This window comes from Cygnus olor, chromosome 3 (assembly GCF_009769625.2).
Source record: "Cygnus olor isolate bCygOlo1 chromosome 3, bCygOlo1.pri.v2, whole genome shotgun sequence".
Lineage (NCBI taxonomy): Eukaryota > Metazoa > Chordata > Aves > Anseriformes > Anatidae > Cygnus > Cygnus olor.
This window is the reverse complement of record NC_049171.1, coordinates 36,303,164-36,311,471: the sequence shown is the minus strand read 5'-3', so window position 1 is coordinate 36,311,471 and position 8,308 is coordinate 36,303,164. Positions and strand designations below refer to the sequence as shown.

At 40.2% G+C, this 8,308-nt stretch overlaps 1 long non-coding RNA gene across 1 annotated transcript; it reads left to right on the top strand.

The window, feature by feature from the left end:
- Positions 1 to 434: 434 nt before the first annotated feature.
- On the top strand, positions 435 to 8,086 carry LOC121068659. The gene is made up of 3 exons (XR_005819017.1): positions 435 to 548; positions 6,369 to 6,431; positions 7,188 to 8,086. It is a non-coding gene; the product is annotated as an uncharacterized LOC121068659 (long non-coding RNA).
- The last annotated feature ends 222 nt before the right edge of the window (positions 8,087 to 8,308 follow it).

Here is an 8,308-nt window from a genome sequence, read left to right as displayed (position 1 = left end):
CAGAGCAGATTATTATTCTGTCTCCCAAAGAGAGAAATCTCAATGTTTCCATCAGTTGCACTGTGTGCTTGAGGGGGATTCCAGCTGTAACAAAAAGAGCAGAGCTGATCTGAGCTTGATGACAAAAAAAGAAAATTTCTGAAGGCATCAGCCGTGAGCTGCCATGCATTCACCAGGGGGGAAAGAGCCTTCGTGGCAGGCAGAAAGGGAAGAGACAGCCAGTGTGAGGAGAAGAAAGAAGGAGGTGATCCCATCAGTATTGCAGTCCAAATTCCTTTTCCTCCATCCTACCAGGCTGTGGTTAATTAATCATCTGGTGGGAAATACTGCATTCCTATAGGCCCTGTGTCAGCATCGTGCTTACCACTTGTTTCCCAGTATCTGCTTCCTGGGTTTCTCCAGACAGTCATTACTTGCCCCTCCATTTTATAGACAGAAAAGCTGCAATCTGAACATCACACAGCCTGAGCTTTGTGAGACATTAAGTCTCACCCTAGATGAAGCTGGTGAAATATAGGCTTTGTGAAGCTTGGCAGAGAATGGCAGAGGTACGTGCAAGCAGTGCCTGCAGCTGGGCAGTGGGGTCATTACACTGGGGTTGCTTGGTGACCCCAGTGGATAAGGTGGGTTATGCGGGAAGTCCAGGGCTCTTGCCGGTCTCTTGTCCAGCCCCTTGACTCTGAAGAAAATTCTTCAACACTGAGTTCAGCCCTGGAGAAACTCCTGAGTGTGGAAGGCAGGCTTATTAGCTAAACGCACAAACAAGGTAATCCTCAAAGCCCCCCGAGGCAATGGCTGGTAGTTCTGCTGCTCTTCCATGCTGGCATGGAAAGATGTTCACTCCTTGCCTGCTCCCTCCCTCACAAATGCACACAGCTAGGCATGCAGGTCATGGGCCGAAGTGTTGTAACGCGAACTAGCTTTGTACCTGTTAGTTCACAGCTGCAAACATGCTGAGCTTGGGCCTTTTGTATTCCCTGCCTGACTTGGAAATGCCAAGGGAGATTGAGATTTGTAGATCTGTTTGCTAGAGTGACTGCCTAGCTTGGTCCCAGCTATATGCAAAATATTTGTTTTCCATGGGTAGGAACTAAAAACCTAAATTGCATGTTTAACCTTATTTAAAAAAAACAATCACATGACGATGAGCTACTTCTTTCCTCATTCTCTGCTGCATCTGGTAGAGATCAGGGATACAGTGAGTGTTGTCATGGGTTCTCACTCACAGGACATGAAGAAGGTCAGGAGAAATCCAAGGGAAAAATAGTTGTAACTCCAGCAGAAGTGGTGTTCTGCTTTGTTTGCTTCCGATGGCCTCTGTCATCTGCTCTACTGCTCTCCAGACAACATCACAATGACATGAATGACCCCTCGCAGTCCCACCAGTTTGGGTAAAGGAAATCTAGAGAACTGTGTATTCGATCTGCTAGATTTCTTCTGCCTTAGATGCTGTGTAGCAATCTCAGAGCCAGCAAGAAGAAAATTAGGAATTAGATTATTTGCAGAAGAGGAAATAATTGATCCTCACAGGTCTAGTATAGCCACAGGATCCTCTTTCAAATTTTTCTTTTGTTATTGAGTCTAAGGGTTGGAGACCCATTGAATATTTATGGGTGTTTACTGTACTGATTGTAAGGATAGCATGATAGTTGTACTTCTCTTCTTCAACAATATAGCCTTAAATATAGTTCTAATATATAGATATATTATAAAATGTTAACACACAAGTATTTAGTCTAATATAATTCATCAGTTCCACCAGTATCCTCACTGACTGTAAGAAAGGGTAGATCATTCCTCTTTCCCTCTGTGCTCTGGTTGCACATTGCTTAAGAAATGATCTTACTTGCAGGTATTGAAGGCCTTGCCAATGTAATTCATCATTCTCAAGGAAGTGCAGCTCAGCCCTGTGTGTTCTAGCACGTTTGGGGAGGAAAATATATTTCAAGCAAAAGGTCAAGAAGGAGCAGCTGCAGCAGGCTGATAGCCAGCTGTGATAAGAGATCAAACACAGCTGAGCAAATGCAAACAACGAAACAGTGCCGAAATAGCAGGTCATGGTAAATTATGCACGGTAGCAGAGACTCCTTCTGCCCTGAAAATTTACTTCATCTTGACATCAGTCTTCAATTTTTTTTTTTTTTCCCCAGTGTCAGGTTTAATGTCTGTCAATTTTTGTAACAGTCATATGCTTTTCAAAACTGCTAACGAAGGAATAGAAAGGTAATATTACTGTGTCATGAGAGAGCTTTAGAAGGAAAAATCAAACCAAGAACCAAAGAACCTCAACCTGATAGTTCCGTTAAAAAAAAAAAAAAAAAAAAAAGGAGGGGATAAGCAGGGGGAAGCTGTGAGTTGTACCAAAGAGAGAGCTGTAAACCTAAAATATACCTTGAAGACTCCTTGCTTCCTCCGCTTGGAACAAGGCCACTACATTTGTTTTGAAGGCTTTCCTTTCAAAGCAGTTTATAAAAAGTCACCCTATGGAATGGCAGCATTTATAAAGTGTCATGGAAATGGAAACTCCAGTCCTGGTTTGTCTTCACAGTTCTTGTCTTTCCTTTCTATTCCCCTGGAAATAGTAAAAGATGAAAATTCAAAACAGAGCTTATCATTGTAGGATAATATATGTAATTTCTAGAACTATGCTTTCTGTATTTTTTTTTCTCAAATAGCTCAAACAGCCGGTTAAAGATGCTGCCCAGTAAGCTTAGATTTGTGTATTTAACCACAGTGATCCATGCTACACAGTTCCACAGAAGCAGGAGCCCACGCTTAATCTATGTCCACAAAAGGTCTTTTGTCCAACTGCACATTTTGAAATATTTTTTCTACATGATGTATGTGCTGAGTAGAATTTTATTTATCCTCGAAGTTTTTAAAGTGTGAAGATGTCATTTTGTTTTAATAATCTCATTCCACATTAACACAGCTTCTAAACGAATGGACTAGGGGCTCCTGCAGAGCGGACAGCAGTACATTTTTGACATCTAATAATGAGAAGCAAGGACTGACATATTCAGTCTTCACGAGGCTCTTATCCTTTATTTATTTATTTATTTATTTATTTATTTATTTATTTTTTCTGTTTATGGCCATATGGGCATATGAGGGGAGGGCTAGGGCAGGGCAAAAATTAGGACACTGTCCTGAGTGCATTCAACTGCTAGCATGCTCCCACGCATGGTTTTGGTCAATGGCAATGGGTGTGCGTCCATGTAGTGGTTTGATGAGGTTCAGGCACAGCATGGCCCAGGATTATTCCTGATGAGCAGTTTGGACAGGGATTGTCTTTTGTGGGGATAAAGAGAGGGAGATGGAGTGTGAGAGAAGGATGTGAGCCATACTAAAGTGTTTATTCTGGGCCAGAAAATGCCATTCTGCTCTATTTTCCTGTGTAGTTGTAGCCTTTGATCAATATGTTTACTTGAAAGCATCTTGCTAGCTTTAGTGAGGTACAGGTCAGACTCACTTGCATCTTTGCTTAAAGAGGCTTCATGAAGCAACTCTATATAGAACCACTTTCCTTTACTTCCAAAATTTCTGCACTTTCTTTTCATGGTTTCCTTTCCTTGAAGGAAAGTGCTGTGCAGCACTTGCCTTCTTCTCCTTGAGTGTAACTGCACCACTAAATAGCAGTAAGCTTGTTTAGAAAATTCGCAATGACCTTCTGAAAGGCACTGGACCTGCTGCACAGGTTGGACTACTCCTCAGACATGGCAAACCACTCACATCAGTGACAGAGTATTGCCCTGGAGTCACCAGAAAGGGAACTGGTCTGTTAACAATTACAACCACAAAGACCAAGAAGTTTCCCCATCTCTGCCTTAGGGCACGATGGTCAACTTCTGTTGACATCAGCTCAACGACTGTTCTTTTTGAAAGAACCACTGAAGAACCATTACTCAGAAGGAAAAGTCATACACATTAAGTCACCCACACCTCTTCTCATGTTTTCCTTGGAGACTTGAGCCATCTGACCTTTTGGGAGTAGATCACGTCTTGAGATGATGGAAGAAGACCGTGTTATCCAGTGACTGTTGTTTGGTATATCCGTCATCTGCTTTTGGTGTTGCTTAATCCTAGACTATAGCGATGCATTCATAAGAGAGAGTGTTAGCAATGCAGTTGCACAGTTTTTATATGGCAGGACCAGCACAGTTTACACTTCAGGCATTATGCATATGTAATTTGAGGATAAAAATTATCCTCCAAAGATGAAACTTATTCTAAGGTGGCAACTGTAATCTGCTGCCCACCTACATATCTAGCAACTAGTTTGCAAGTGCTAATCTGTTTTGCTGGATCCCATACAAGCATGACAGATGTGATAACTGAATCAGATTCTCTGGTGACCCTGAAATTTGTCATCACATGTGTCATAGCTCCAACACAGTATCCCTGTCTTCTCAGAACAGGCTTCTGACGGTCTCCCTCGGGGTCACATCCCTGTTTGAATCCCAGTGCTCAGGCCTCCACACCACATCTGTGTCACTTTAGATCTCATGCTAGATTTCCATTATTTTCCCACAAATACATCAGGAGTAAGCAATGATATGCTAAGCACCATGCTGTTGAAATTTTGTATTCTGTTTTAGTTGTGTAAACCTCCATTAGTTTTACTGAGAAAGTAGCAGAAGCAATTGCCTGTTTGGTGAAAACTGTTAAAATGCAAAGATAAAGACAAGATATAACCCTCTCCCAAGCACTGAATGGCAGGGCAGAGCTCTGCTTTTCCAGGCAGTTTAATTAAAAAAACATAAACTACTGCAGCTCACTTACTTCATCCTAAAGTCTTTGCTATAAAATCAGACAGGCTTGGCTTCCCAGGAGCAGCACATTACCTTTTGCCAGCACTGAGTGAAATAAAAGACCATAACTAAGCAGATTTTTACTGAAGGAGGAAGAATGCAGAAAAGCTATAGTGCAACTTGTGAAGCCTGATTAACTTCTGTGCTGTTCCTTTTCCCTCACCTAGAGTGTGCTGACCTCCTCATAAGGCTGTGGAGCTCTGCTGGAGTAGTCAGTTTTTTCTGCCCAAATTAGTATCCCTTGGAGCCTGTTGGCTGCCTCAGAGGATTTTAACAGATAAAAAAGGATGAGGCTTTCTGGAGGCCATGCAGCTCCCTCCAGTCTGAAGCAGTCTCTTACTTTCATGGCTCTTTTCTAGTCATTGCAGCTAGCTGGGCCTGCTACTGGTCCATGCTGGGCTTCAACTTGCAGTGCTCTTTAGTAAGTTTCTGGTCCTTTGAACGAGGTAGAATAAGAAATGGGATCTTCAGAGTTTGTCCCAAAAAGGATGCTTCTTATTCTCTTTGCAGAAAAAAAAAGTCAGGTTTGGTGAACCTCCTTTGCTCAAGAAGTTCTTTTTTTTTTTTATTTTAAATTATTATTATTTTTTAATCACGGTATTGATAACATTATTGACCAAGGTGGCTACTATTACTATAGTACCACATACTATTGTTGTATTTGGGTTTCCAGTGGTTGTTTTTATATTTTTATCAACTTCTGTCACTGGTGAAATGTAGCTGATTTCAACAGAAAATACCACAAAACATTGCCAAACATACATAAAATCAACAAATTTTAGTCTGGCCTTTGCTTTCCTTGTTTTCAGTAGTGCTTTTCCCCTGCTGGATTGTGTATTTCTGGAAATCAATGCAGCCCTTAATCCTTTCCTTTAGGCAACTGGGCTGTTGTGCTAAAATAGTGGCTGCAGCAGGCAATTTTCAAGCTTAAAAGGGCAAAAACTGTGGGTCAAATATCCGTGATGAATCACTACTGACTTTAGAAAATGAGACATCAGTGGGAGTTTTTGGTTTTGGCAAGTTTGTGAAATTAGACTTTTTTTTTTTTTTTTTTTCATCAGTAATCCGGCTGTTACCCATAATCTAACTGCTCTGGGTTGTTCTGTGCAGCAGTCCCTGATATCTGAGAACTTGGGTCTGGGTTTTTATAGCAAAAACTCTTCCAATGGTCTATGTCATTCTGCAGTTGCAATTTAAATTAGTGTAATAGCAGACTTCCAACTAAGCTTGCTTTACATTGGCTTGAGGATATCTTCTCTGTGTTGCCTTACTTCAGTTTCTCAGTGACAATCAAAATCAGGCAGGTTTCTTTGTTTTAAAATATGCATCTGAATTTGTTCAGGAGGTGTCCAGCTACTTTGATTGTACCTTCAGTATCTTTTAAAATTAGGTAAGCATTTCTGCAAGAAGGCAATTTATGACAATGTAATTATCATTTCAGAACCTACAACTCCCGTTATTTTCACGACAGGCAGACAGCAAGTAGATGGTGAGGTATCCTATGGAGATTGCTATTGACATGTATTTGTAATCAGGTGTTATCCATTTTATTGCCAGGCTTCTGGTTAGCAGCACCAGCACGTAAAATCAAAAGAATACAAACAGATGTGGCTGTCAAACGTAACTCAGTGGAAGATGATTGTGGTGGGGTGGGGGGTGCACGCAATGGACAAAGGCAAATCCACTGTACAACTAATTTGAGATAGATCTGAGTAGCCTTTTTCCTTACACTGTGGCAGGATTAATGATAGTGACAATAACCCAAACATGTCCTTGTTATTTTTGTTATTAGTAGTGATGATAAGAAATAACTACATGTGGTGCACATATGGATTAGAGAATTTGTGTGTATGTGCATACATATTACATATACATACAGGTGGAGCTGACGGATTACTTGTTAAATTAAAGGCAAACTTAGGACAGTGTACAGAAGTCTTGGTCCATTAGTCCTCCAGAGAGAATATTCTGTTCTGAATCATGTGCAAAGCCTTTTGCTCCAGCAGAGTTTATCAGCTCTCTCAGCTGATACTCCATCTCAGGTCTTGATCACCTGTTTCTGATAACAGGGGTGGAAATGCCAGAGGGAACAGATGAACTCCTCAGAAATAAACTTTCTATTTCTGTATAAATATCCTTTGCAATAAAGTGAAAGGAAAATACAGCAAATCTGTTATACAGTATGAGCAAAACTGTTGCTAAATAGAATATTTTTATGAGCAGTCAGCAGTTTGTTGACGCTCAAATGCTAGCCTAGTGACCGTATAACAAACATAACAAACTACAGTTGTAATCTGAGACACAGCTTGGCTTCACCATCTTGTGCTCATTTTAATAGCAAATAATGACTTTTTTTTTTTTTTTTCTCTTTTTTAGTGAAGAATTGTGTTCCCTTTTGCTGGCCTTGAGCAGACTGCAACTTAAGTCGAAGATAGAAGGCTTCACAAAGACCTTCTTCTGATATATTAGTGTGATTTTGCCTTCTCTCTAAACACATAAGTCCCTTAAATCTCTTTGCAGGCTTTTGTGTTTAAACTCCTCCAGGGCAACAGCTTAGTGAACACAAAATGTAGCTAACCTAAATTTTACTATAAATACCCTTTCAGGATTTTTTTCTTTTGTACCTAGTGTATTCTTGAACAGTTCTGAAGATTTTTTATGTGTGTGTGTGTATATGGAAAAGTCTTTGCTAATCAATTAAAAAAGTGATGGTTATGCCAGAGGTCCAACGAGTTTTCTACTATTCAATTCCTGTCAAAGCAAATTAGTTGAAAAACTTCCATGGAGCCCAGAAGAATTGAATCAGGCTCCTCATGTTTAACAAAGCATATGGTTCATATGGTTTACAAGGCAGAGAATAAAGTTATAGTTTGTGTATACTTACAAAAGAAGAAGTAGAAGAAAAAAAAAACCATACTCTTAGCAGCTACTAAATGGAGTTTATTGGTTGATTTTTTTCTAGTTTGGGGCTATCAAGGGAGAACACAGTGCACTGGCTACACGTGTATCTATTCACTGTCTCCAATAATACAGAGAGGATTTTTTTGCCCTTTCAGACAACCAAGTTCCTCTCCAGACAGCTAAAGGAGAGAAAATAGTATCAGGAAAATCGACATTTTTCATCATCTTCCCACTATCCTTTTTCCTTTGTAACTCTAATTTTAGCAGAGCAGCTCTTCTTGATGAAGGGTGTATGCACCAGTGCTATCAGCTGAGAGATGCTCATGTTGAACAGAGCTTTTATTGTACCAGGGTTTTTCTCCCATTTTAAAATGTTTTAGACTAATGGTATTTGTGGCAAACTAAAACAAGATGCAGAGTTCTGTCTACAATTAGTAAGTACAGGGTATCTCAGACCATGGGGGTCTGAGATGTCTGGTGTATTTATTTCATTCTATGCCCACATATATAATGTAATGCTGATAGAAATATTTCTTAGTGTGATAATAATGGTTTACACTGATAAAGTTTTAGGGTTCAGCTTGCTATTTTCACTT